Raw genomic sequence first — 26,433 nt, 5'->3', positions numbered from 1 at the left:
GGGAAAGGGGTGTGCATGTGAGGGTTTGAGGGGGATAGTAGAAGGAGAAAGACAGTCAAGGGGGAGGCGGGAGGAGAGAGGAAGAGGGGAGCATGAAAAGGTGGCATGATTGTGGGGAGGCGTGAAACAAGGGGAAGAAACATGTGTAGGGGAAAGGAAAGGCATGGGGAGTGTGACAGGAGTCCCGGTGGGCAGGTGGTGGGGGTTGGGAGAGCAAGAACTTTTCCCACATCCCTGGTTCTGTTTGGGGGTTTTTCTGTCCCTGGCTGGAAGTAGCCTTGGCCATGTCCATGAGAACAGTCCTTGACTCATGGCCTCTCTTCTCTGGGTTGTTCAGAACTGTAACGTGTGTGTGCAGGGAAATGGGTACGGGTCACTCGAATTAATTTGCACGTAATCTGGTCAATTTTCACAGACTGCACACACTGAAGAGAAAGCAGAAGCGTAGAGAAACCCCAAGAATCCTGTGTGCTCTATTCCAGCCTGTCCAAGGTTCTGATACCTCATAGTAAGTACTAGATATTTTTTTTTCTTTTTAAAGATTGGTTTCCAAAGCAGAGTTATAGATAAGGCAGTGCAAGAGAGGTATTCAATGTGTGGGTTCCTACCCCAGGTGGCTCCAACGTCCCGGGGCTGGGCCAGGCCAAAGCAGAAGCCATGTACTTTATCCAGTACTCCAGTGTGGTTTTGGGGGCCCAAGTCCTTGCGCTGCTTCCTCTGCTTTCTTAGGCGTTTGAGCATACAGCTGGATCTCAAGTGGGAACAGCCTGGGTTGATGAGGGTTGGAGGGTGGGGTGGGCGGAGCCATGGTATAGTGGATGAAGCAGCCGCCTGCATGTACCTGCATCCCACATGGGCATTGGTTCGAGTCCCAGCAGCTCCACTTCTGATCCAATTCTCTGCTGTGCCCTGGCAAAGCAGTAGAAGAGGGCCCAAGTCCTTGGGCCTGTGCACCTGTGTGGGAGTCCTGAAGGAACTGCTCCTGGCTCCTGGCTTCAAATCCGCTCAGCTCTGGCTGTTGCGTCTATCTGGGGAGTAACCCGTGGATGGAAGACCTTCTCTCTCTATTTCTCTCTCCCTCTGAATCTCTGTAATTCTGCTTTTGAGATGAATAAATAAAGCTTTTAAAAAAAGCATAGCAGGCAGGAATCCAGTTGGCATCTATATGAAATGACATTGTTCTAGGCAGTGTCGTAACCTGCCGTGCCACAAAGCAGGTCTTGTAAGTACTTTTCTGCCCATTGTTTCTTTTTAGCTGAGCAGAAACGGGGTATGTGAATTCAGTAACTCATATCTGTCTAATACATTTTCTGATACTTTATAATTATGTCTTACTCTAGTTATTATAAATTATAACTTCCTTAGTAATTATGGAAGCATTCCTGTTTTTCTTTTCCCTTTGTGTGGATTTTGGCATATTCTACGTTTCAAGACATTCACACAATTCATTTATCTTATATAATTTTTGTCACAGAGTTGTTCATACTATTCCTTTACAGTTATTTTTTCCATGCAGTCATGGTGGCACCGTTTCATTAACCAACTCAGTAACTTGAACCTTTTTTCTTGATTGGTCCTGAGAAGAAGTTCACGAATTTTGTGGATGTGTTCAAAGCACCAAATGTTAGTTTTGTCGACGTTTTTCTGCGATTGAGCTTTTTTTCAGTCCCATCGACTTGTATCTCTCCATGATTGATTTGATTTTCCTTACCTTGCTTTAAGTGTTTAAGTTGCTGTTCTTCCTCTGATCTCCTAGGGTGAAAGCACAGCTCATGGATCTTGGTTCTTCTTTTCTAAAATATGCATCCATTACTATAAATGGGCAGGATACAGTTTCCATTTAGTTTGAAGTATTTTTTTTATTTGAGATTTATAAACGTGTCATTTTGAGGTAGGTTGATTGTTCTCACAAGTATTTGGGATTTTCCAGCCTTTTCGTACTGATCTCTCAGTAGAGAGGTTGCATTGTGATCTGAGAGCTTACCTTGTGTGGCGCCTCTTCCTTAGGAGTTGGGGTCTACTGTACAGCCACGAACGTGGTCATAGTGGATGTGCCGTGTGGGTCTGAGAAGCGTGTCATGTTGCGTTGCTGAGAACGGTGCATCCGCTAAGGATCCGTTCAATGCTTGGTTGATTCAGGTGCTTTTCTGTTAAGCTACATCCTTACTGATTATCTGACTGCTGATCTGTTAACGAAAGAGATGTTTTGATGTCTGTGAGTGTATTTCTCTTTGTAGTTTTAACAATGCTTGCTTATGCGTTTTGGCATGAGGTTTACTTTTGGACTCACTATCCTACTCCATTGAAACTTGTTTCTTCTGTTCTTTCACGAATACCAAAGCAAGGTCTTGGTTATTGTAGGTTTATTGAAAGTCTGGAGCCGGCGCCGCGGCTCACTAGGCTAATCCTCCGCCTTACGGCGCCAGCACACCGGGTTCTAGTTCCGGTCGGGGTGCCGGATTCTGTCCCGGTTGCCCCTCTTCCAGGCCAGCTCTCTGCTGTGGCCTGGGAGTGCAGTGGAGGATGGCCCAAGTACTTGGGCCCTACACCCCATGGGAGACCAGGATGAGTACCTGGCTCCTGCCATCGGATCAGCGTGGTGTGCTGGCCGCAGCGCACCGGCCATGGCGGCCATTGGACGGTGAACCAATGTCAAAGAAGACCTTTCTCTCTGTCTCTCTCTCTCTCTCTCACTGTCCACTCTGCCTGTCAAAAAAATAAAAAAAATTAATTAAAAAAATTAAAAAAAAGAAAGTCTGGAAAGACAGTATCGTGATTTCACCCAGTTCCTTGTTTTTCACGGTGGAGTTGATAGTCAGTTGTCTTGCATTTTCCTAACTACAGTCAGGTTTTTTTTTTCTACAAAAGCTCTTGCTGGATGTTTTTTTGTTTGTTTTTTTGTTTTGTTTTGTTTTCTTATTTAGATTGTGTTCAACCTATAGAACATTTTAGAAGAAATGGTATATTAATAATATTCAGTCTTCCAGTCCTATGCACAGTGTATTTATTTAGATCTTCTTTAGTTTCCTTTATCAGCATTTTAGTCTTCAGCCAACATATTGTGTATTTTATTGATAGGGTTTACGAGTTTTCATTTCAGTAGGCTATTTTAAATTTCAAATCAGTGTCTACCTGTTCGCTGATGGTAGTATACAATTAATTTTTATATCAGTATCTGCCTGTTCATTGATGGTGGTATACAATTGATTTTATAATAAATAATTGCTTTCAATAGACTTTTTATTTATTTGAAAGGCAGAAGCAGAGGGAAAGAGATAGAGACAGGGACAGAGACAGAGAGAGGTCTTCCATCTGCTGGTTCACCCCCAGATGGCTGCAGTGGCCTCAGCTGAGCCGATCAGAAACCAGGAACCAGGAGCTTATTCTGGGTTTCACAAGAGCATGCAGGGGCCCACGGACATGGGCCATCTTCCACTGCTTTCCCATGTCATAGCAGAGAACAAGATGAGAAGTGGAGCGTCCGGGACTTGAGCAGGTGCCCATGTTGGATGTCAGCGCTGTAGGTGGCGGCTTTATCTGGTAGGCCACAGCACCAGCCCTGCACTTGATATTTTGACATTGCCCTTCTACCCATCATGGTCATGCTGAAGTAATTTCTTGTGACTAGTAGCTGTTTAGAAAATGCTTTTGGAACTATGTGTAGATGATCAAGGCTTCGAGAAACCCAGAGTTTAACATCTGCCCTTCAGCTCTCTCATTTCATTGTGTTTTTCTTGCTTTAACAACACTCAGTGGGCTCCCTGCTGTGACATCAAGTAGGAGCCATGACCGCGGATGTCCTTAGCTTTTATGTCCTCCTTGGGGGGAAACCCTTCTCTACTGGCTTTCACCACATCAGTGTGATGCTTGCCATAGATTTTTATCTGTTTTGTTGGATCAGCGTTTGGCTAATTTCTGCACGTCTTTCCTATTTTTCTTCTTTAGCCACCCACACATGAATTACATAGATGAGTTTTTCTAACACTGAACCCACTTCATTTGTGAGAGAAGCCCCATTTAGTCATGACACATTAAAGTATTCCTAGATTTCATTTGATTGTATTTCAAGGATTTGGAGAGTTCTCTGTTTATGAGGGACATTTGTGCATAGTTTTCCTGGTAATATATATGATTTTGGTATTAAAGTATCTCAGGTGGCATAAAACGAGTATTTCATCTTCTGTATTCTGGACGTGTACGGGTAGAAGCTATCAGTGAAGTGGTATTGGATAGGAGAGCTTATCATTTTCTTTGTTGGAGGATTTATAACTGGATTCAATGTCTTGAGTTAGGTACAGGTGCATACTTCAGAAAGTCACAGGAAGCTGAGGTGGAAAGTTTATTGTGGAGCAGAAGAAATGTGTGTCAAGAGGCCAGTAGAAATTTCCTCAGCAGGCTCTAATTTTTTATTTCATCTTCATTCCTAAGTGAGAGATTTGCAAAGTACTTTATTCTTGATTAACAGCTCTTTTTTTTAAGACGTGGCATATAATCTCACCACTTTTTCCTAGCCCGTATAGGGTGTCTGATAAGAAGTCAGATGTGATTCTAATTGGAGATCCTCTGAAAAAGGTCTGGTGTTTCTCTTGTGTGATTTTAGAGTCTTGTCTTCGTGTTGGAGTGTGAAGAATTTGACTGCAGTGGGTCATGGTGAAGATCTTTCTGGTCATGTGTATTAGGACTTCCATGTGCTTCCTGTGCTCAAACGTCCCTTTCTTCAAATTAAGGAAGTTGTCTGTAATTACTTCTGTAAAAGGGCCTTCTTGTCGACTGTCTACGTCTTCGCCTACCTGTTCTGATAATATCCCTTAGCTGAAGCCTAACAATAAAAATATTCTTAGTGGGTGACATGCTAGGGAATGAGTGACAAGGCCTATTCAGAGCAGCTGTCACTCCTGCTGCAGTCCCTCGGCTGCAGCTCCCAAGAACTTGGCAAGGCCAGAGGATATGGCTGCCCATGCAGTGACAGGTGCAGATAAAGTGTCCTCCCTGTTGCCACTACCACCATGTGTCTGGCCACAGTTGAACCATCGCCCCAAGGCTCAGAATGGCATCAGGAGAGGAGTGATGCCTATCGAATTCCTATTAGCTGCAAACCAGTGCAGTCCCTGTGTGCTGTTCCACACCAGGAAGAGCAGGGATCCTGCTGTGGCAGGGGCGAGAGGCTCTGGGGTGCGTCCTTGCTTGGCCTAGGAGAGGAGACGACTTGTTAGGACAGCCATGTCACCGGCATCTGGTGGCTGTGCCAGGGCGAGGTCTTGAATTGGTTCCCTCTGAGCAGTGGCTCGCACTGTCATTGTACTGCTAACACCCTCTGTGGTTCAGACTTGCAGCCTGCCTTTGGCAGGATTCGTGGCTTGTGCAGTGGTCTTCATGTCTTCAGCTGCCCTGAGCACGAGCCCCCTTGGGATCTATAGCTACTCTGGTGGGGTCTGGGTGTGGTATGGTTGACTCTAGGGGGACAGGCTTAACAGAGAGGATCTGCAGCTTGAGATGTGAAGGGCAGGATTTAGGGAAAGGATACTCTTCTCTGACTGAGTGTCCACCAGGACAGACATGCCAGAGTATTGGCTCATGTCTTTGCTTGGGATTTCTTCCAGCCATGCAGCTTGACCTGTGTTAAGGCAGTGGGCAAGGGGAGGGTCTGGAAGGAGACAGTGGCCTTGAACACGGGTGGTTTCCTTGCTGAGATACTTACTGGTGAGGGAAGTGCAGCTGTTCTTTCTTTTTCACCACAGGGCCACACTGACTCATGAAAGCAAGGAGCCAGAGGCTGTTATTCATTCATTCCCACCATACCCTCCTGTGTTCCTCTGTGCGCATTGCACATGTGTTCCCAAAGTGCTCATGCTGCAAGGCTCTGCCTGGATGCACAGGCCCCCCACGTGGAGCCAAGAAGTCCTTGTCGTTTGTTGTCTTTGTCACGGTCACCTGATGGCATTGCTGGCTATACTGAGTGGCTCCAGATGTCCTACAATTTTCCCAGCCTGCCTCGCTGGGCTGTTTCATGGTGAGCAGGAGGGGATGCAGAGGGCACAGCCCCATGGGTCAGCTCCCTGCACAGTAGGGCCACACAGGTCACGTGGGGTGTGGGTGGCCTGGCCAGGGAGGAATCTGCAAACCTTCATGCACTCCTGTGCCCCTCGGTACAGCATGTAAGGGTACAGCTGAGGTGATGGCCCCTTGCTAATGGGTTCAGGAGGCACCCAGGATTAACCCTGAGCCTTCTGGTCAAGTGATGGCAACCCTAAACTCTGCAGTCAGGTGTTTTGGGAGGGCAAGCTTCTGTCCGTATGTGTGTATTTGTGTACTCACGTGTGCCTATATATAAAAAACTGCTTACTTACTTACTCACTCACATACGTAAGTGTCTTTTGCAGGGCTGGACAAGTGGCAACAAATTATTTCAATTTCTGTTTACTATGAAAGGTCTTTATTTCACCTTCATTCACAAATGAGTGCTTTGCAGGATATAATATTCTGGGCTGGCAGTTTTTCTCTCTTAGTGCCTGGGCTCAATCTTGCCATTCCCTCCTAACCTGTAGGGTTTCTGATGAGAAGTCTGCTCTTAGTCTAATTGGAGATCCTCTGAGAGTAATCTCAGAGTTTCTCTCTTGCACATTTTAGAATCTTTTCTTTGTTTCACTATGGTGACCTTAATTACAATGTTTCGTGGTGAGGATCTCTTTTGGTCATGTTTATTGGGGGTTCTATGAGCTTCCTGTACTAGGATGTCTCTGTCCTTCTCCAAACCTGGAAAGTTCTCTGCTAGTATCGCACTAAAAAGGCCTTCTAATCATTTCTCTCTCTGCATGCCTTCAGGAACTCCTAGAACCCGAATGTTGGATTTTTAAATAGTATCCTGTAGTAGATTCCCGACAATATTTTTTAGATTTCTAATTTCCTGTTCTTTTCTTTGGTTTGACTGTATATTTTCCTGTGCTCTGTCTTCTAAGGCCGATATTCTCCCTTCTGCTTCACTGATTCTGTTTTTAAGGCTCTCTAATGTGCTTGTCATTTGATCTGTTGAGTTCTTCATTTCATTTAGATTTCTCTTCACTATCACACTTTCCTGTTCTACTAGTTTCTTCATTTCATTTTGATTCCTCCTTAAGATTATATTTTCTTTTTATTTTATTTTCTTTTATTATTTTTTTTTGACAGGCAGAGTGGACAGTGAGAGAGAGAGCCAGAGAGAAAGGTCTTCCTTTTGCCATTGGTTCACCCTCCAATAGCCACCGTGGCTGGCGCGCTGCAGCCGGCGCACCGTGCTGGTCCGAAGCCAGGAGCCAGGTGCCTCTCCTGGTCTCCCTTGTGGGTGCAGGGCCCAAGGACCTGGGCCATCCTCCACTGCACTCCCGGGCCACAGCAGAGAGCTGGCCTGGAAGAGGGGCAACCGGGACAGAATCCGGCGCTCTGACTGGGACTAGAATCCAGTGTGCTGGCACCACAGGCGGAGGATTAGCCTATGGAGCCATGGCGCCGGCCATAAGATTTCATTTTCACGAGAGAGATTTTCTATCCTGGCCAGTAAGGATTTCTGTAGTTCAAGAATTTGTTTTTGAGAACTTCTAAATGTTCCTATACATTTTTTGAAATCCATATCTTGTACTTCTTCTATCTCATCATCTTCATTATCTTGAATTGGGGTGTCTTGTTCATTTGGCATCATAGTATCTTCCTTGTTCTTGTTTCCTCGGTTTCTACATTTGTTGCTTGGCATTGTGGAGATATTCTTTGGTTTCTTCTTTTTTTTTCCTTCACTGTGGTGGTTTTTCTCATTATTCTGTGACTCTAGACTAAGTGGACTGTCTGTTTTTGATGGATCCTAGAGGCTTGTGAGGGGTGTGTCCAGAGAGCTGTGTTAGGTTCTTCAGGGTTAAAGGTGTGCCAAAGGTGACACACCCAGGTTAGGTGTGGTAAATATTCTCTCTGTCTCGCTCTCTTTTTATTCAGAAGGGAAATAATTCTGCACAGCCGAGCAGAATTGAAGGTAGTCAGTGTCTGAGCTCTGTCCCCTGTGAGTATAATATGCATCTTCTCTGTCCCAAGGACCACACTAAGGATCTGTGCAGTCCTCAGCATAAGCTCAAATTCTCCTGCAGTCTCCCACCGGGTTGCCAAGTTTACCAAGTTTGTGTACTCTCCCGAGAGTACTCACATCTTGGGTACTCAGTGAGTTCTCTCACACAATTTCAGTTTTTTTTTTTTTTTCACAGTCTCAGTTTCTTAGCTCCACACATTCACTCGGTCCTAACCTCCTGTTACTTCTGCCCACCAGAGTCAGGTTTTTCTGCTTGGCTGATGGCGGGTGCAGCTTTTATGTATGTCCACAATGGTGCCTGTTCTTTGTCTTGCCCACCTTTGTAAGGTGAGTGGAAAGAGAGAATCATGTCTGTACTGGTCCTATTTATTTATTTATTTATTTATTTTTTCTCTCCTCTAGTTAGGCTGGTGAACTTCCCCCATGGGGCTTTAAGCCTCGTTCCCTCTAGGCTCTTCCTGCCGTTTTCCTGCCAGTGTCTCGGGCTACTGCGGTTTCACCTCACCTCCATTTCCAGCGCTGTTGAGTAGCCTTGGCGACTGGGGTTCCGAGCCGTGGACACCCGTGCCCTCCACATAGGTCCACCGTGTACCCCTAGTTCTGGAAGAGTTTCCTCTGCAGTTTTTTCCATAACTCTTCCCTGAAACTACAGTATCTCCACTTTTATTAAACTGTCTTTTCCTGGACTATCAGTGTGTTCCCTCCCTATTCCACCATCTTAGAAGATTCCTCGGAATACATTTTTAAGAATACAGTATGTAACTGTTTTTTGTACATGACAAAGTCCTTAATTTTAGAAATTCACAACTGTCTAAATAGCCAAAGAATCCCACAATCTGGTATAAATATGAAACATTTTCTTCTATTATAAAAAAATTAAAATTAACCCATATTCTAACATTGAGAAATGAGATAAAAAGTACAAACATTATAAAGTGCATGTAGAAAATACCAAGTGACCTCAGATGCTACCTTTCTGTATTCTATCTTGCTTTGTGGAAGATATGATTTTTCCCATTTCAAACATGATCCATACGTTAAATGCAGGGCTAGACTGTGGAGGGCGGAGACTGGGAAGCAGACCTGTGTTCAGTGGAGAACTTTGTAGATCACAGGTGTTTCAAGTCCTTGTGCGAGTGTCTTAATAAATAAATTACAAAGATTGCCTCATGCGAAAGACAGAGATAACACCACACAGAATGTTTGTAAGGAAGAAGAGAACGAATGAGTACTGGAATCTTTTCTAAGACAGATTTAAACTCTTTTTCAAATTCTGTGTTAATAGGGTATGTAATGCATATAATATCAAATTCTACGTAAACTCTAGTAGTTGGTCTTGATGTAGTATTTTAGTTACAGCTATGTCTTCCTTCTTTAATTTTTTTTACTGTTTTTAAAGATCCTATTTATTTGACATTGAGAGTTACACGCAGAGAGGATGAGAGGCAGAGAGAGAGAGAAAGAGGGAGATAGAGGGGGAGAGAATGAGGGGGAGGTCTTCCATGTTCTGGTCCACTACCCAGTTGGCTGCAAAGGGTGGAGCTGAGTGGATCTGAAGCCAGGAGCCAGGAGCCTCACCGGGGTCTCCTCTTGTGTGCAGAGGCACAAGGACTTGGGGCATCTTCTACTGCCTTCCCAGTCCACAGCAGAGAGCTGTGTCGGAACTGCAGCAGCCGGAATATGAACCAGCACCCATATGGGATGCAGGCACTGGGGGTGGTGGCTTTACCCACACCTCAAAGTGCCGATCCTCCCGGAAGCCATTCCCCTGGGATCCAGCTGTCTGCTAACACGCCTGGGAAAACAGAGGGAGACAGCCCAAGGACTTAGGCCCCTGAACACAGAATGGAGCACCGGATAAAGTCCCTGGCTTCTGCTTCTGCCTGTTGCAGTCCTGGCCTTTGCAGCCACCTGGGGTGTGAACCCCCAGATGGACGATTACTCAGAGCAAGAGTGTGTGCTGGCAATGCTGCTTGTATTGCTGCTCTCTCCCAAGAGGTGGCAAGGGCCAACACTGGGCCAGACAGAAGCCAGGAGGCAGGAGCTCCATTCAGGACTTCCACAAGGCACGGATACAGGGTCCAGGGTACCTGGGCCATCAGTGGCTGCCTCCCTGGGACACAACCTGGAACAGGAGAGGCAAACTGGAAGTGGCCCTGCGTGCAGCAGTGCAGAGAAGTGTCCTGTGGAATCATTAAAATAGCCCATGGGGACTGCACTTTCACCCTGCCCTGTGACCCGGAAGTGCACCCGCTTGTGCGGCCCTGAATGCTCCACAGTGCTCAAGTGGGAGTCAGTGCCACGTCCACTCCTGCCCAAGAACCTGCACAAGTTGTGAGGAGCCATCCCCGATGCTGCTGGCTGAGCCTGAGGGAAACCCAGCAGCTCCAGGGTCAGGCCGGGATCAGGAGAGGCTGTGGGTTCTAGACAGTCATGCCATTTCCCAGACTCATTTTTCTTCTTCAGACCCTTCTGGAAGCAATGGCCTTTGCGGGCCTCTGTCCCGCCAGCAGACCGAGCCTGCTTGAAGGTGAGTGATGCACGGCTTTTGCAGTTTTATGCTGGGAGTCTTGGGTGCTGGCGTGCCCGTTGCTCTTGGGTCCCGAAGGCGTGGGTGGAGTCGGGGTCATGCTATGCGGACGGTATGGAACTTTCCCCAGTTTGGGAGCAGCTGTGCAAGAGCAGAGGTGGCTCAGTCTCCTCCCAGAATGGCCCCACGTTCCCGTCTGTTTGCTTTTTGATGGCCTAGCCGCCCTGCTCTAGACCTCTGAGCGTGTTCTGAGGAGGAATGAGAGCGAAAATGCTTGTCTGTGTCCTGGTCTAGGAGGACAGTTTCAGGTTACTCTCATTAGGTGAGATGTTAGTGCTCTGTGGGTTTTTCATGAAAGAGCATTGTCAGGCCGAGGTGTACCTTCCATTCCTAATTTGATGTTTTTTTTTTTTTTTTAATATTGCAAAAGTAATGGAAGTTTTTGTGAAATAGTTTTTCTGAGTCTATAGGGATAATGTGTGGTCTTTTCTCTTGTTGATTCTGTTCTGGGATATATTGATTTTGTATGGTAGCCATCCTTGAATTCCTGGAGTAACTGTCAGTTGCACACCGTGAGCTAAGCTTCGCTTCTTTTTCTGGACCACATTTGGTAATTTGTTCAGGACTGTGACAGATTCATGATAGATATTTATATGCTACATTTTTTATGATGTGTTTGTTTTCGATGTTGGGATAATTCTGTTCTGATGGAATAAAATGGGATGTTTTCCCTCTTAATTTCCTTTTTGGAAGGATTTGCGAATCACGGATTTTAATTACCCTTTAAATGGGAGTTCTCACTGGTGAAGCCTTGTGGTCCTGGAATTTTCTTCATTTTTTGTGTTTGTTTTTTGGTTTCCCTGCCAATACAGTCTCATTTCATGTTAAAAGTATATTCAGGCCAGTGCCGCAGCTCAATACACTAATCCTCCACCTTGCAATGCCAGCACACTGGGTTCTAGTCCCAGTCAGGGCACCGGATTCTGTCCCGGTTGCCCCTCTTCCAGGCCAGCTCTCTGCTGTGGCCCGGGAGTACAGTGAAGGATGGCCCAAGTGCTTGGACCCTGCACCCCATGGGAGACCAGGAGAAGCACCTGGCTCCTGCCTTCGGATCAGCATGGTGTGCTGGCTGCAGCGCACCAGCTGCAGTGGCCATTGGAGGGTGAACCAGCGGCAAAAGGAAGACCTTTCTCTCTGTCTCTCTCTCTCTCTCACTGTCCACTCTGCCTGTCAAAACAATTTTAAAAAAAAGTTGATTCAGAGTTTCTAGTTTGACTGCAATCATTTTAATGGTTTGTTTCTTTCTGAGAATCAATCCATTGTATCTACATTGACCAAATTCTTGTGCCTTGGTTTTCGCATAGTGTTTTTTGATGATTATTTTAGTAAGGTTGTTAGTAATGTCCTCTCTGTCATTTCTCTTGTTATGTCACTTGAGTCTGTTCTCTTTTTTCCTTGTTTCATGTGGATAAATGTATTGTCAATTTCGTTGAGGTTTCAAAAATTGTATTTTGGTCTCACTGAATTTTTGTTGTGATATTCTCTATGCCGTTGGCTTCATTTCCATTTGAATCTTTTTCCTCCTTCTGGTTTCTTAAGATTTACTTTGCTGTTCTAGTGTTTTAAGGTAAAATTGGGTTTATTGATCCGATGTTTTTATTCTTTAATATATACCTGTAGAGCAATACAATTTTTCCTGTTAAATTATTCCTGTCAACATGAAAAACTGTATGGATGTACCCACTACTGGGAGCATGTTGAAGGAAATGAAATCATTTTGTAGACAGAGAGGTTTTCACAGGCCTATGCTTATTGCAGTAGAATGCACAATAGCCAGGCTATGCAGTCTATGTATGTATGTATGTATGGTGTACATAGCCCATAATGTCTTTATTCAGTCTTGAGGTGATCAGCATTTTGGCTGATTGCATATCTTTGACATTGTGCATTGATTTATGGGGGCAGAGATAACTCTTTGTTCGTATGTTGCTTTCATTTCCCTTGGGTATATTCACAGGGGTGGAATGGCTGGCTCCTATGGTACGTCTATATTCAGATTTCTGACTTATCTCCATACTGTCTTCCACAGTGGCGATACCAGTTTACATTCCCACCAGCTGTGGATGTGGGTGCCTTTTCCCTCCATATCCTCAAGGCCGTTGTAGTATTGATTTGCATTTCCCTGATGGCTAGTGATCCTGAGCATTTCTGCATGTGTTTGTTGGCCATTTAGATTTCCTTTCTTGAAATATTTAGCCTGTTGAAGTCCCTTGCCCATTTCTTGAGTGGGTGGTTTGTTTTGCTGTTGTTGAGTTTCTTGAAAGTTTCCGGTAGTTTATCCTTTATCAGTTGCATACTTTGCAGATAATTTCTCCCATTCCATTAGTTGCCTCTTTAGTCTTGCAGGGCAGAAGCTTCTCAATTTGTTTTTTTGGTGTCCTCTTCTATCCCTTTCTTTAATCTGTTGTGATCCCCAGATATTGAACATCCTTGGTTTTATTTATCCAAGCGATTTTATTTTCTTTGTAGCTCTGTGAATGGGATTGGTCTTTGAAGTCCTTTCTCAGCCATGACATTGTTTGTGTATACAAATAGGCTGCTGATATTCTATCCTGCCACTTTACCACATTCTACTCTGAGTTTCAATAGTCTCTTAGTGGAGTCTTTTGGATCTCCTATATATAGAATCATGTCATCTGCAGATAGGGATAGTTGGACTTAACTCCCTTCCAATTTGTATCTACAATTGAGAAATGAGAGAAGAAGTACCAACATGATCACGTGCACGTAGAAAATGGCAACAGTGACCTCGGATGGTACCTTTCTGTATTCTGTCTTGCTTTGTGGGACACGTGATTTGTCCCATTTCAAACATGATCCATACGTTAAATTCAGGTCAAGAATGTAGAGGGCGGGGACTGGGAAGCAGAGCTGTGTTCTGTGGAGAACTCCAGATCACAGGTGTTTCAAGTCCTTGTGCGAGTAGGTACATAAATTTCTGAAGAAGTAAATTACAAAGATTTCCTCATGCGTAAGTCAGAGATAATACCACACAGTATGTTTGTAAGGAAGAAGAGAATGAATGGGTACCATAATCTTTTCTAAGATTGATTTAAATTCTTTTTCAAATTCTTTGTTAATTGGGTATGCAATGCATAGAGTATCACATTCTAAATAAACTCTAGTAGTTGGCCGTTTTGTAGTATTTTATTTACAGCTATGTCTTCCTTTTTTAATTTTTTACTTTTCTGTAAACATTTATTTATTTGAAATTCAGACATATACACAGAGAGGATGAGAGGCAGAGAGAGAGAGACAGACAGTCAGAGAGACAGATAGATAGGTTTTCTATCTGCTGTTCCACTTCCTAGTCGGCTGCAATGGCCAAAGCAGAGCAGATCCAAAACCAGGAGCCAGAGCCACCCGTGGTTACCTTTGTGGGTGCAGGGTTCCAAGGAGTTGGGCCATCTTCTACTGCCTTCCCAAACCACATCAGAGAGCCACATCGGAAGTGCAGCATTCGGGACTCAAACCGGTGCCTAGATGGGATGCACGATGTGGGTGGTGGCTATACCCACTACCCCACAATGCCAGGTGCTCCGGAAGTCATTGTCCATGGGATGCTGCTGTCTGCTAACATTCCTGGGAAAGCAGAGAGAGAAGGCCCAAGGTCTTAGGACCCTGAACCCAGAGTGGAGCACTGGATAAAGTCCCTGGCTTCTGCCTTTGCCTGGCTGAGCCCCGGGATTTGTAGCCACCTAGGGGGTGAACCCCCAGATGGATGATCACTCAGAGCGAGAAAGAGTACTCGCAATGCTGCTTGCACTGCTGCTCTCCCCAAGCAGTGGCAAGGGCCAGTGCTGGTCCAGGAAGAAGCCAGGAGGCAGGAGCTCCATTCAGGACTCCCACTTGACAGGGTGGCTGGGTTCAGAGTGCCTGGGCCATCAGTGGCTGCCTCCCTGGGTCACAGCCTGGAGAGGCAGGAATGGAAGTGGCCCTGGGGCATCAGGGCATAGCTGCGTCCCCTGGTGCCCTGTCAGTCACCAGTGAGGAGTGCGCCTGTGCCCAGCACTGTGACCTGGAAGTGCACCCACAGGCGCATCTGTTTTTTCTGCACGGTGCCCCAGCCCAGAGCTTGTGTAAGCACTGAGTTACTGATTTCGATGCTGGTGGCCAAGCCTGAGGAGACCCAGTGCCCCCCAGGGTCAGGCCGGGATCAGCTGAGGCTGTGGTGAGGCCGCTGCTCAGTTATCTTGTGCTTCTGGAACTTTCTAGGCACAGTCCTCTTCTTTGGCCGCTCTGAAAGACTGCACCTCAGGACCGGGTCCCTGTGTCAGGAACAGAAAGGTTCTTTCTGTGGAGAGTTTGGCGCGGTGGCCTTCCTGTCACTGGGTAGGCGGGGCCTGGGGGACAGTGAGTGGGGAGGGTGTGTGTGAGGGGTAGCTGAGATAGAAGGTGGAAGAGAGTGGGGGTTAAGGGGAGGCTGGAGGAGAGAGGAAGGGGGGAGAATGAAAAGGTGGTGTGAAGGTGGGGAGGCAAGGAAGGGAGGGGCAGAAACCCACGTTGGGGAGAAGAAAGGAAGGGGGAGAGTGCCAGGAGTTCTGGCGGGCATGTGTGGTGCAGGGGATTGGGAGAGGTAGAATTTTTCCCACGGGCCCAATTCTGTCTTGGGGGTTTTCTGTCCCTGGCCGGAAGTAGCCTTTGCCACGTCCTTGAGAGGACTTGACTCACGGCCTCTCTTCTCCAGGTAGTTCAGAAGTGTAAGGTGAATGTGCAGGAAAATGGGGCACGGGGCACTCGAATTATTTGGCAGCTAATCCGGTGAATTTTCACAGGCTGCACACATGGAGGAGAAAGCAGAAGCTTAGAGAACCCCCAAGAATCCTTCTCTGTGCTCTGTTCCAGCCTGCCCCCAGATTCTGACACCTCATAGTAAGTACTAGATATTCTTTTCTATTTAAATATTGGTTTGAAAGGCAAAGTTCTAGATAGGCGGTGCAGGAGAGATCTTTGTGTATGGGTTCACCCCCCAGGTGGCTACAATGTCCTCAGGCTGGGCTAGGCCAAAGCAGACACCATGTACTTTATCCAGTACTCCAGTGTGGGTTCGGGGGCCCAAGTCCTTGGGGTGCTTCCTCTGCTTTTCTAGGTGTTTGATCAGACAGCTGGATCACAAGTGGGAATAGCCTGGGGGTGGGGGAGTGGCAGACAGAACAGTGGCATAGTGGATGAAACTGTCGCCTGCAGTACCAGCATCCCATATGGGTGTCTTCCTTCTCTGTGATACTTTTCTCTCATTCCCCCCAGCAGAACGAAGTATCCAGAGCTTCTGTAAGACACTACCTATACATGTAAAGTGCTTACCCATTTTATCACCATTTATTTGCTAAATACCTGTATCCCGTATAAGACTGTGAGCTTGTCCAGGGCAGGACTTTGTCTCTCTGCTTTCATTCCTGTAGTCCCTGGTACACAGTTGGAATTCAGCTTATGCAGAATTAACAATGCACTCACTTTTGGATCTTGGGACAGGAAGTGTTGGTTATAGAAAGGTCTGTTTACAAGGATAAAGGTAGGAGGGACAAGAAAGGATGTTTAAGAGAATCAGCATTAATGAAGCACTTTTTGTTGTCAGGCTTCTTAATGCACCATTGTCTCATTTCTAAATAACAACACAAGGAGGGGAAGCAAGAGTTTTATTTAATTATGCCACATTGTCCTGTCTGATCCTCTTCAAAGTTCTGTGAGGAAGGCGCCACTGATACTCTTTTAAATATGAGTTAAAGGAAGTGGGAACCAGCCCTAGGCCATATATCGAGGTCAATGAAGTTCCAGTTTAAATGCTGCTGTGCTTGCCCCAGAGCCGTGTCCCTCCTGGGGTTAGAACCTCAGCTTCCATCGGTTCCAGAGTTGGGGTATCAGAGAGGTGGTAGCTGGTAAAAACCAGTGGTCCTAGTCTTTGGGCTTGTCTGTGTGTGGAGCATAACTACAGGGACTTGAGCTGTGTCACTAAGGACCCTTCTTTCTAACGCTGTGGCCTCATGCAGTGATTTGTTAATACAGGTCTTGTGTCCTGATTCACACCAGTCGGGAGTCTTGAGCTGTTGGGGGAGTCTGAGGAGGACACCTGGCTACCCTGTGACTGGAGCTGACTTTTAAGAGGGACCCTGAGGTATGAAAGGAGAGTTGCTGGTACGGTTAGGACCAGAGGATTTGAGGAGTCCTCAAGGTCCCCTGGTGATTAGTCTTTTTAAAATTTATTTATTATTTATTTCAAAGGAAGAAAGAAATATTTCATGTGTTAGTTTACTTCCCTAATGCCCACAAGAGCTGGAAAGGTATGTAAAGCCAGGATCTGGGAACTCAATCCAAGTCTCCCATGTGAGTGGCTTGGATGTAAGTACTTGAGCCATCACCTGCTGCCTCCCAGGTTGGAGTAGTATGAAGCTGGATTCAGGACTTCAGCCAGGACTTGATCCTGGGCACTCTAACATGGGCTGTGGGGATTGCAGTAGAGGCTTAGTCGCTATACCATTAGTCTTCAGTTCCTTCCTTCAAAGTGTGGCTGGCTACTTGGGAGGGGTTTACCTCACCACTGCTACCTGGGCCTGCTGCACAATTTTGTGAGCACCTTGTTCCTAAGGCAGCGGTAAAATGCCACTAAAGATACTAAAACATAAAGCTCTTTCCTTTCTTCCATGTATCCCCTTGGCTCAGACTCATGTTCTTTTGACTTGCTTACAAAACACAAGTTCAAAGATAAAATTTTGAGGCTTTTTAAGACACAACCAGCGGAGGTTTAAACCCAGTGCAGGCCCTTCTGAGTGCCAGCCCTGTGTGACTGTTCCAATGTGACTGTGTAGGCTGCACGCCCATGAGGTTGGCCCTGGCTGCTGAGTATAACCCATTGGCTTTAACTAGTCTGGGTCTAATCATATGACACTCCAGGGAACCTGGACAGACTTGATGTCTTATTAAGTCAGCTCCCTGAGGATTGTGTGGACTAGCTAGTGATACTGTCTCATGATCCAGCTCCTCATTTTCTTAGCAACCTCTTCTCCAGCTAGGGCTGGTATCTTTTTCCAGTGTAAGACTCCTCATCCCTGGCCTTGAGCACTGAGAGGAACTGGAATGCTGCTGTGTGGCAGAGACCTCCTGCAGGTTCTCTGAGCATTCTGAGTCCCCACGACTCCGCTTAGTGTTTCTATGGTACCACACTGTCAGAACTGTGTTCACAAATGAGGCAGGGGACAGTCTGTCCCTGCTGTATTCCTGTTCTGAACCTGGCAATCAAGGTCCACACAAGGCCGATGATAGAAATGTTGCATCCAGGCTGGTGCCGTGGCTCACTTGGCTAATCCTCCGCCTGCGGCGCTGGCACCCCGGGTTCTAGTCCCGGTTGGGGTGCTGGATTCTGTCCTGGTTGCTGCTCTTCCAGTCTAGCTCTGTGCTGTGATGTGAAAAGGCAGTGGAGGATGGCCCAGGTGTTTGGGCCCCTGCAGCTGCATGGGAGACCAGGAGGAAGCACCTGGCTCCTGGCTTCGGATCGGCGCAGCATGCCAGCCATAATGTCCATTTGGGAGGTGAACTTATGGAAAAGGAAGACCTTTCTCTCTCTCTCTAACTCTGCCTCTCAAAAAAAAAAAAAAAAAAAAAAAAAAGAAATGTTGCATCCAAGCAGCCCCCTTATAACTAAGATCACCTCAAGAGCCCCACAAGTGGATCTTGGACCAGAATTCAGGACTTTATGTGCAACTTGAACACTTCCTGCCTTGGGAAGTTCACTGCCCCCACCCCCAGGACATGTTCTTAGCTGCTTGGTCCTAGGTGTAGAGGCTATGGCCTCTGGAAATGTGGTACTGAGTTGACTTCTGAGTGTCCAGATGCCAGAAAACATGTAACGGAGTTCCTCGGATCTGTGTGACCACTTGGATATCCAACTGTGATTGCAGACACCCATGGTGGACTTTTGAGTGCCGCCTCACGTTGGAGCTGAGTGCTTCCTGCTGGGACCGCGTGATCTTCCTGGGATGCCAGGGTGGCACAGCAACCCATGGTGCTCTGGATGCTCTTGCTGAATCTGTGTGTAGCTTAGAAGGTAAAACTGTGTTTTCACTAGGATGGAGCAGAGTCTCAGAAGGACAAGGAGATGGTCCTATAAGATATTGATGCTGGGGCCGGCGCTGTGGCACAGCAGGTTAAAGTGTTGGCCTGCAGTACTGGCATCCCATATGGGTGCTGCTTCATGTCCCAGCTGCTCCACTTCAGAGCCAGCTCTCTGCTAAGCCCTGGGAAAGCAGTAGAAGATGGCCTGAGTCCTTGGGGCTCTGCACCTGTGTGAGAGACCCAGAAGAAAATTCTAGCTCCTGGCTTTGGTTCAGCTCAGCACTGGCCATTGCAGTCATGGGGAGTGAACCAGCTGTTGGAGGACCTCTCTCTCTCTTTGTCTCTCTCTGGCTCTACCTCTCTCTCTAACTTTTTCAAATAAAATAAATCTTTAAAAAAAACTTAATGATAATGTGTACATTTGATCTAACTTGGAAAGGAAATTTCATTCCTCTGCTTCAAGCCAGCTTGCAATTCAGGAAGGGCAGCATTTTTGTGAATTTAGAGAATCTTTAGGCTTCTTGCTTCTTCTCTGCTAGCCTCTCCCTTGTAAATTATCATGTAGCATCATTCTTTGCTCTGGTAGGATCCATATTTTTTAAATTTATTTGACAGATAGAGTTAGACAGGGAAAGAGAGAGAGAAAGAGAAAGATCTTCCTTCCATTGCTTCACCCCCCAAATGGCCACCATGGCCTGAGCTATGCCAGTCCAAAGCCAGGAACCAGGTGCTTCCTCCAGGTCTCCCACGTGGGTGCAGGTGCCCAAGGACTTGGGCCATCCTCCACTGCCTTCCCGGGCCACAGCAGAGAGCTGGAACCAAAGAGGAGCAGCCGGGTCTAGAGCCTGGTGCCCATTTGGGATGCTGGTGCTGCAGGTGGAGAATCAGCCAAGTGAGCCACGGCACCGGCCCCCGGATTCACTTTTTTTTTTTTGACAGGCAGAATGAACTGTGAGAGAGAGAGACAGAAAGAAAGGTCTTCCTTTTGCCGTTGGTTCACCCTCCAATGGCCGGTGCGCTGCAGCCGGCACACCGCACTGATCCGAAGCCAGGAGCCAGGTGCTTCTCCTGGTCTCCCATGGGGTACAGGGCCCAAGGACCTGGCCCATCCTCCACTGCACTCCCGGGCCACAGCAGAGAGCTGGCCTGGGAGAGGGGCAACTGGGACAGAATCCAGTGCCCCGACTGGGACTAGAACCCGGTGTGCCGGCATCACAAGGCAGAGGATTAGCCTAGTGAGCCGTGGCGCCGGCCTGGATTCATTTTTAAAACCGTCTTTTTTCTCTTCTGTATGAGAATACTTCAGAAAGTTAATGGAAAAAGGAATGAAAAGATAACTTTATTTTGGTGTAAAATTTTTTAAACCCACGCACATTTCTTTTAACATTTTCTCTGTAATGTTTGGAGATCCCTCGTTTATGATAACAAGTCTTGGCAAATTTTTTGTCATTGTCTTGTTTCTTTAGTTATTAGGAATAAATTATTTTGTTAGGATGAACTTAGCCTATTTGAATTAGTGTTGGATCTCATTTGCTGTGAAATAAAGAATTACTTTATGGATAATGAAAGCAATTTAATGATGTGGTGTAAAGGAGCAAACAATATTACTCAGTCTATTAACATCAGGAGACTTCTCTCTGACCTCTTAACAGTGCCCTGCAAACTGTATATTATTGCACTCTTGAGGCAGGGGCTGAAGTCTGGCCTGAAGGTATTTTAGAGAATGCTCCAGGTGGAAAAGTCATAAAAAAGGCAGAGAAATATTCGTAGCAATAAATGCGAAGGCAGAAGAGACTTCTAGAATTGAAGTGACCACAAGGATTGCTGGGATTTTTTGAGCAGTACAGACTAGGTTGTCTGACTGGGCTCCCGATACAATCACTACAGCCTTGTGAAATTAAAAACTCTATGAAGTTCTACAGAATGGTGTTTGAGACTCACTAATAGGATTCAACCTACAAAAGGAATGCAGATGAGACAGAGCATCTCTGACCTTAACAGTGGCGGTCTTTACTTTCGCTTTATATTGCTATAGCAACTTTAAAATGCCTTCTGTTTAAAAACCTGAGGAAATGTATGTGAAAAGTCTTTTTGGCAATCTTTTGTTATCAGTAAATTCACCATCTTAAGTTTGTTATAACTTACTGAACCTGTGATACTAGGAACTTGATAGAACTTTGCAGCACTGGACTGCAATTTGCAGCTTGCTCAAAACTGAGGGAGTTGGAGCTTACCCAGCATAATTAGAAGTGTACCCTCTATTTGAAGCCTTGGCAAGAACCATAATTTAGGATTGTGGCTGTGTGGCACTGGTAGAACATGTTGTTCAGTCCTGAGTTTGGATACCTTGTTTGTATATGACAGAAAAACAGCTTTCAGAAACTTCCTGGTGGATAAAGTATCCTTTTCACAGTCTGGTGGTTTCACTGCTTTTTTTCTAAATGTTTCCTTTTCTCTTCAAGTGCAGGCATGTTCATTTTATCAAAGCAGGCATTTTCTCTTCTTTAAAAATAAATCTTGAGTATTCTGAAGAAATTTTCCACACCGCTAGGGTATATAAAAGCATGTTGTGTGAGCATAATTACAAGGATGGAATGCTTTGCTTTTGAGTAGCAATGGACCAACACTTGGTGTGCTAAGAAACAGTTTTTATTCTATTTTGTGGTTGAAAGCTTGCTTACTACTGCTCCTGATCATAATCTTAGTCCTTTTTGTCAAATGGATTTAGAGCCCACAGCACCTTTTTATCCACCTTCTCTCTGAAAAGCAGTGGGAGAGAGAGCAAATTTTTTAGATTCATTTATTTATTTGTGAGGTAGAGTTACAGACAGAGACAGAGGTCTTCCATCCACTGATTCACTCCGTAAATGGTTGCAATGGCCAGAGCTGAACCGATTCAAAAGCTGGAGCCAGGAGCTTCTTCGAGGTCCCCTGCATGGTTTCAGGGGCCCAAGAATTAGGCTATCTTCTGCTGCTTTCCCAGGCCATACGTTTCACTTTTAATTCTTCCTATGGCTTTAATTTAGCTACCTGGGAACCCTGAGCTGAGGATAGGACGAGTGTTCCCAGCCTCATTTTATGGGTCAGCAATAAATAAAGCCTGAAATAGTGGCTGCATTTGTTCATCTGGAACTTGATACCAAAGCCCAGAATTTTAGTTTTATAAATATTGATGATTTTTGGCTCCAGAATTTAAAAGAAGTTCAGCATCTTTACTTTTTGTTATTCTGAATGTGATTTACTTGTCCCTAAAGTGTGCACATTACAAAATTTATGATTTAGAAAGTGGAAATTGAAAAAAAGAAAATGGAAGTTACCCCTCAGCTCTGTTTGGAGATGTCCGAAGCACTGGTGACAGTTTGATGTGTCCTCTTCCAGGTGCTTTCCGCACCTTAATAAAAGTGTGTGTGGGGGGGGTGGGTGGGTATGGTTGGGTGTATTTGTGTTTGTACTGTGCTCACATGCACATAGAAATGACTTTGTGCAGAACTGTGTTCTTGATAGGATGGTTTTCCATCTTCCTTTTTATACTTGACAGTATAGTAATTTTTGTATCATTATAAACATATAGATCTCATTCTCTTCAGTGACTGTATAAGATTACATTGTATTCCAATATAAGTGGTTGCCATTTTGTGTGATAATTCTGATTTTTTTGCCATTAAAATAATGCTGCACTGAGAAACCTGGAATATCCATACCTGAGCATCCCAGGAACTGCTGTTTTGATGACCTGTGTTATTTGAGAATCACTAGGTCAAGTACAGTCCTGTTTAAAATGTTGCTAGGTCCTTCTAAATTATCCTCCAGGGTTGCATCCATCTAGACTTCCACAAACAGTGAGGTAATCTCCTGTGCTTTCCATCAACACCAGGTTTTTATAATTCACATTCCTTTCAGTGAAGCATCTCTGCTTCAACACAAGACAAGAGCTGCCCTTTCATCACTCCCTGTTGGCACACCAAGGGCAGGTGGTGTAGAGGAGTCCGTTATAGCTAGCAGGGAGGTGAGCATATGTTAAGCTAGAAACAGAGGTGTTTGGCTTTCATTCCTGTTTATTAATTCAGATAATGTTTCTTGAAGGCTGTTACTGGCCATGGACCCTGGGAATAGCATGATAAACAAGACCATGCTCTGCCTTCAAGAGCTTGCATTCTAGTGTGGGTCAGCCTTGAACACATCCAGTAGAATATAATGTCAAGTATGGTGAAGACTTCAGATGAAAAATAAAGCAGAGAAAAGGACAAGGGAGGAGGTGTGTGTGGGGAGACCAGGTGCAAGAGAGGATGCCACTCGGATGGTCTTGGAAGGTTCTCTGCTGATGGGACTCTTTTTTCTATATATTTTATTTAATGAACATAAATTTCCAAAGTACAGCTTATGGATTACAATAGCTTCCCCCCCATAACTTCCCTCCCACCCACAACACTCCCCTCTCCCACTCCCTCTCCCCTTCCATTCACATCAAGATTAATTTTCAATTATCTTTATATTAAGTATATTAAGTAAAGATCTTTATATTAAGTAAAGATTTCCACAGTTTACACCCACACAGAAACACAAAGTGTAAAATACCATTTGAGTACTAGTTATAGCATTAATTAAACACCTAAGAGTAATTGTGTATTAATTACAGAGTTCAACCAATAGTTTTAAGTAGAACATAAAAATACTAAAAGGGTAAAGTATTAAGTTTTTTTTCTTTTTTTTGTTATATAGTTATTTTTTATTTAATAAATGTGAATTTACAAAGTGCAAGTTGTGTATTGTTGTGGCTTCCCCCCCCCCAAACCTCCCTCTCTCCCGTGGCCCTCCCCTCTCCCACTCCCTCTCCCATCCTGCCCTTCATCCTGATAGGACTCTTGAATAGAGACCCATGTGCAGCGAAACCTGAGCCCCACTGATAACCTGTAGAAGGCCCCATCAAGCTGGGTCTGGCAATAGCAAGTTCAGAAGGCCTGAGAAAAAAGCCAGTCAGGCAGGTTCCAGAAGAAGCCCCGGAGCTGCACTGACTTTTGATTTGCTAGAGGGAGATAATTGAGCTACTTAATTTCTTTATCAAATGCCGTGTTGAGGCAAATGAAACTGTGAACCGCATGTGTGTGTCTTTGAAAGAGTGACGCTGTTCATGTACGGTAGCACTTGAACCACTAGAATGCAGCATCTTAACCACTAGACAGCAAGTCTCTGTTAGCATTCTGTAGAATGAAGTGGCATTGCATGCCAGCTCTTTCACTACCAGAAGGCTGACCTGGTTGAAATTTACACAGGAGTTGAACAGACCTCCGCACCTTCAGTGTGGATAAGACTAGAGCAGTGCACTCTTGTACCTGACTGCCCTTTGTTCTGCCTCTTTGTGTTGTACATTATTAAAAGTGTTTTCAAAGCTCTGGTGCTCACAGCTGAAAATAAAGTAGTAGGTTGGAGGACAGTCACAGACAGCACTGTCCACTCAGCAGGTCAGGTAGTTTCTCCTTAACCATTGTACCAAATGCCCTACTCCACCCATTATTAACTCTAGTCCTTTCAGAGTTATTAGCTGTGTTATAAAAAGTCTAACTTTCAGAGGGGTTTTATAAATCTTTAAAGTAAAAAATATGAACATTTGTTGCCACCGTTGTGGCTTAGCTGGTAAAGCTGCCGCCCGTGATATCAGCATCCCACATGGGCACTGAATCAGAGTCCTAGCTACACTTCCAATCCAGCTGTCTGCTAATGCACTTGGGAGGGCAGCACAAGATAGCCCAAGTGCTTGGGCTCCTGCGCCCATGCTCCTGTCTCCTGGCTTCGTTCTGGCACGGCCCTGGCCATTGTGGCCATTTGGTGAATGAACTAGTGTATGGAAGATCTCTCTCTCTCTCTCTCTCTCTGTCTCTCTTCCTCCCGTCCTCCCTCCCTCCTTCCCTCTCGTTCTGTAACTCCACCTTTAAAATAAATGAAATGTTTTTAATAAAGAACCTTTAACCATTCAAAGCCTCAAGTAGAAAGAAAAAGAACCTTACAGACCCACAGTACAAACTGACGTAAAACCTTCACTGAAATTTTTGTTGAAGTTTGCTGGTAGTGTTCATCAGAAATGACACATGCTGACTTGTGTGAAGTGAGCTGATTGATATTCTTGAAACTGTGTAAAAATCACTTCTTGTTTTTACACAATGTACCTGTTACACTCCTGAGCTACTCGAGAGCTGTTGGGTAGAGATGTTATTACTGAAAAAGTGGTCACACTGCACAGATCCCATGGGCACCGTTACACTCTGTGACTGGCACTTCCAGGGCTAGTGCTGTGCACACCTGGGAAGCCTTACCCACAGGTGGTGTCGTATCCGCACAATGGCTGCATGATGGTTCTCTCTTCATTTAAATGGTTGGTAGGGTTCCATTAGCACACAGTCCTTCAAGTTGTGACTTTTCAATATTGCTCACTCACATGGTTTTGAGTCCCCTCGGGGGGGAACAGTTGCGGCCCTGAGGGGTTGCCCACTTTTCTAGAGACAAGGACAGGCCTAACCTTGCCTCCTGGAACTTTCTCTGAGTTACAAACCTCTTAGAGTTATGATACAACCTTGAAATTTTGTATTTAATGGTGTATCTTTAAGCAGAGGTATCTTATAAGCATAGTGCAGCAATCATAGACTTATTTTTATTCTTTTTTTTATTAAGGAGGAGGGAGTAAAGCATTGTTGGTCAGTGCACATGGTACTTAATGTGGAATCTGGAGGTGGAGATGGTGTTTTCTTACTTATATAGTTTATGATTTCCAACTATCTCCAAGAGGTAAATACTAGAATTAGGTCTAGGCTGTGGTTCTAGCTGGTATGGTTCTGTTTTAAATTTCATCTCACATCTGCTTGGCATCAAGATTTCCAGCTTTCCAAGGTTGGCCACACATTTAAAGCAAGTGTCCAAACCAGTTGTTAGAGGAAAAGATAGAGCAGTGGTAACGATGATGCTAAATGAATCATTTGTGTGATATCTGACACCTCATCACCTAGTTGAAATATCTATGTGTTTTCTTTTTTACTGCAATAAAAATAATTCAGACTTACCGAAACTGTATATTTTCATTCCTTGCACATCTATTTTCTGACTCATTGGGCTTCTAAACTTCTGTGGATAGGGGCTAGTGTTGTGGTGCAGTGGGTTAAGCCACCACCTGTAATGCCAACATCCCATACTTGTTTTCTTTCTGTAATCAAGTAGTTGAAAAACAACCACCCCTCCCAATGCATGAGTCATATAAAAGCAATTTCACTTTATTTGAGCACTCTAAGGAGAAAAAGCAGATGAGTATGTACTATACCTAGAGAGAAAAACTCTGTCAAATTTTAGATTGAATGGTGGGCCAGCGCCACGGCTCAATAGGCTAATCCTCTGCCTTGTGCTGCTGGCACACCGGGTTCTAGTCCTGGTCGGAGCGCCGGATTCTGTCCCAGTTGCCCCTCTTCCAGGCCAGCCCTCTGCTATGGCCCGGGAGTGCAGTGGAGGATGGGCCAAGTCCTTGGGCCCTGCACCCTCATGGGAGACCAGGAGAAGCACCTGGCTCCTGGCTTCGGATCAGTGCAATGCACCGGCTGCAGTGCACCGGCCACGGCAGCCATTGGAGGGTGAACCAACGGCACAAGGAAGACCTTTCTTTCTGTCTCTCTCTCTCACTGTCCACTCTGTCTGTCAAAAATAAAAAAAAAATAAAAAAAAAATAGATCGAATGGTGGAATAAATTCCATGACAGAAGTGAAACAAACAATCAACT

General features: G+C 45.3%; 1 protein-coding gene across 11 annotated transcripts in view; it reads left to right on the top strand.

Moving 5' to 3' along the window:
• LOC127482730 (monoacylglycerol lipase ABHD2) overlaps nt 1-26,433 on the top strand; it is a 290,474-nt gene that overhangs the window by 363 nt on the left and 263,678 nt on the right. For 10 of the 11 annotated variants that reach the window (XR_016218314.1, XR_016218325.1, XR_016218313.1 and 7 more), the window contains exons 2-6: nt 416-508; nt 10,511-10,574; nt 14,850-14,966; nt 15,410-15,506; nt 16,638-16,746. The gene's annotated coding sequence lies outside the window, so the exon portion shown is untranslated. The remainder of the gene's footprint in view (nt 1-415; nt 509-10,510; nt 10,575-14,849; nt 14,967-15,409; nt 15,507-16,637; nt 16,747-26,433) is intronic. The other variant, XR_016218315.1, reaches the window with a different exon arrangement.

Source organism: Oryctolagus cuniculus, chromosome 12, assembly GCF_051225735.1.
Source record: "Oryctolagus cuniculus isolate XC-2025 breed Fujian yellow rabbit chromosome 12, ASM5122573v1, whole genome shotgun sequence".
NCBI classification, from domain to species: Eukaryota; Metazoa; Chordata; class Mammalia; order Lagomorpha; family Leporidae; genus Oryctolagus; species Oryctolagus cuniculus.
The sequence above is the reverse complement of the archived record's forward strand: the minus strand, read 5'-3'. Positions and strand labels throughout refer to the sequence as shown.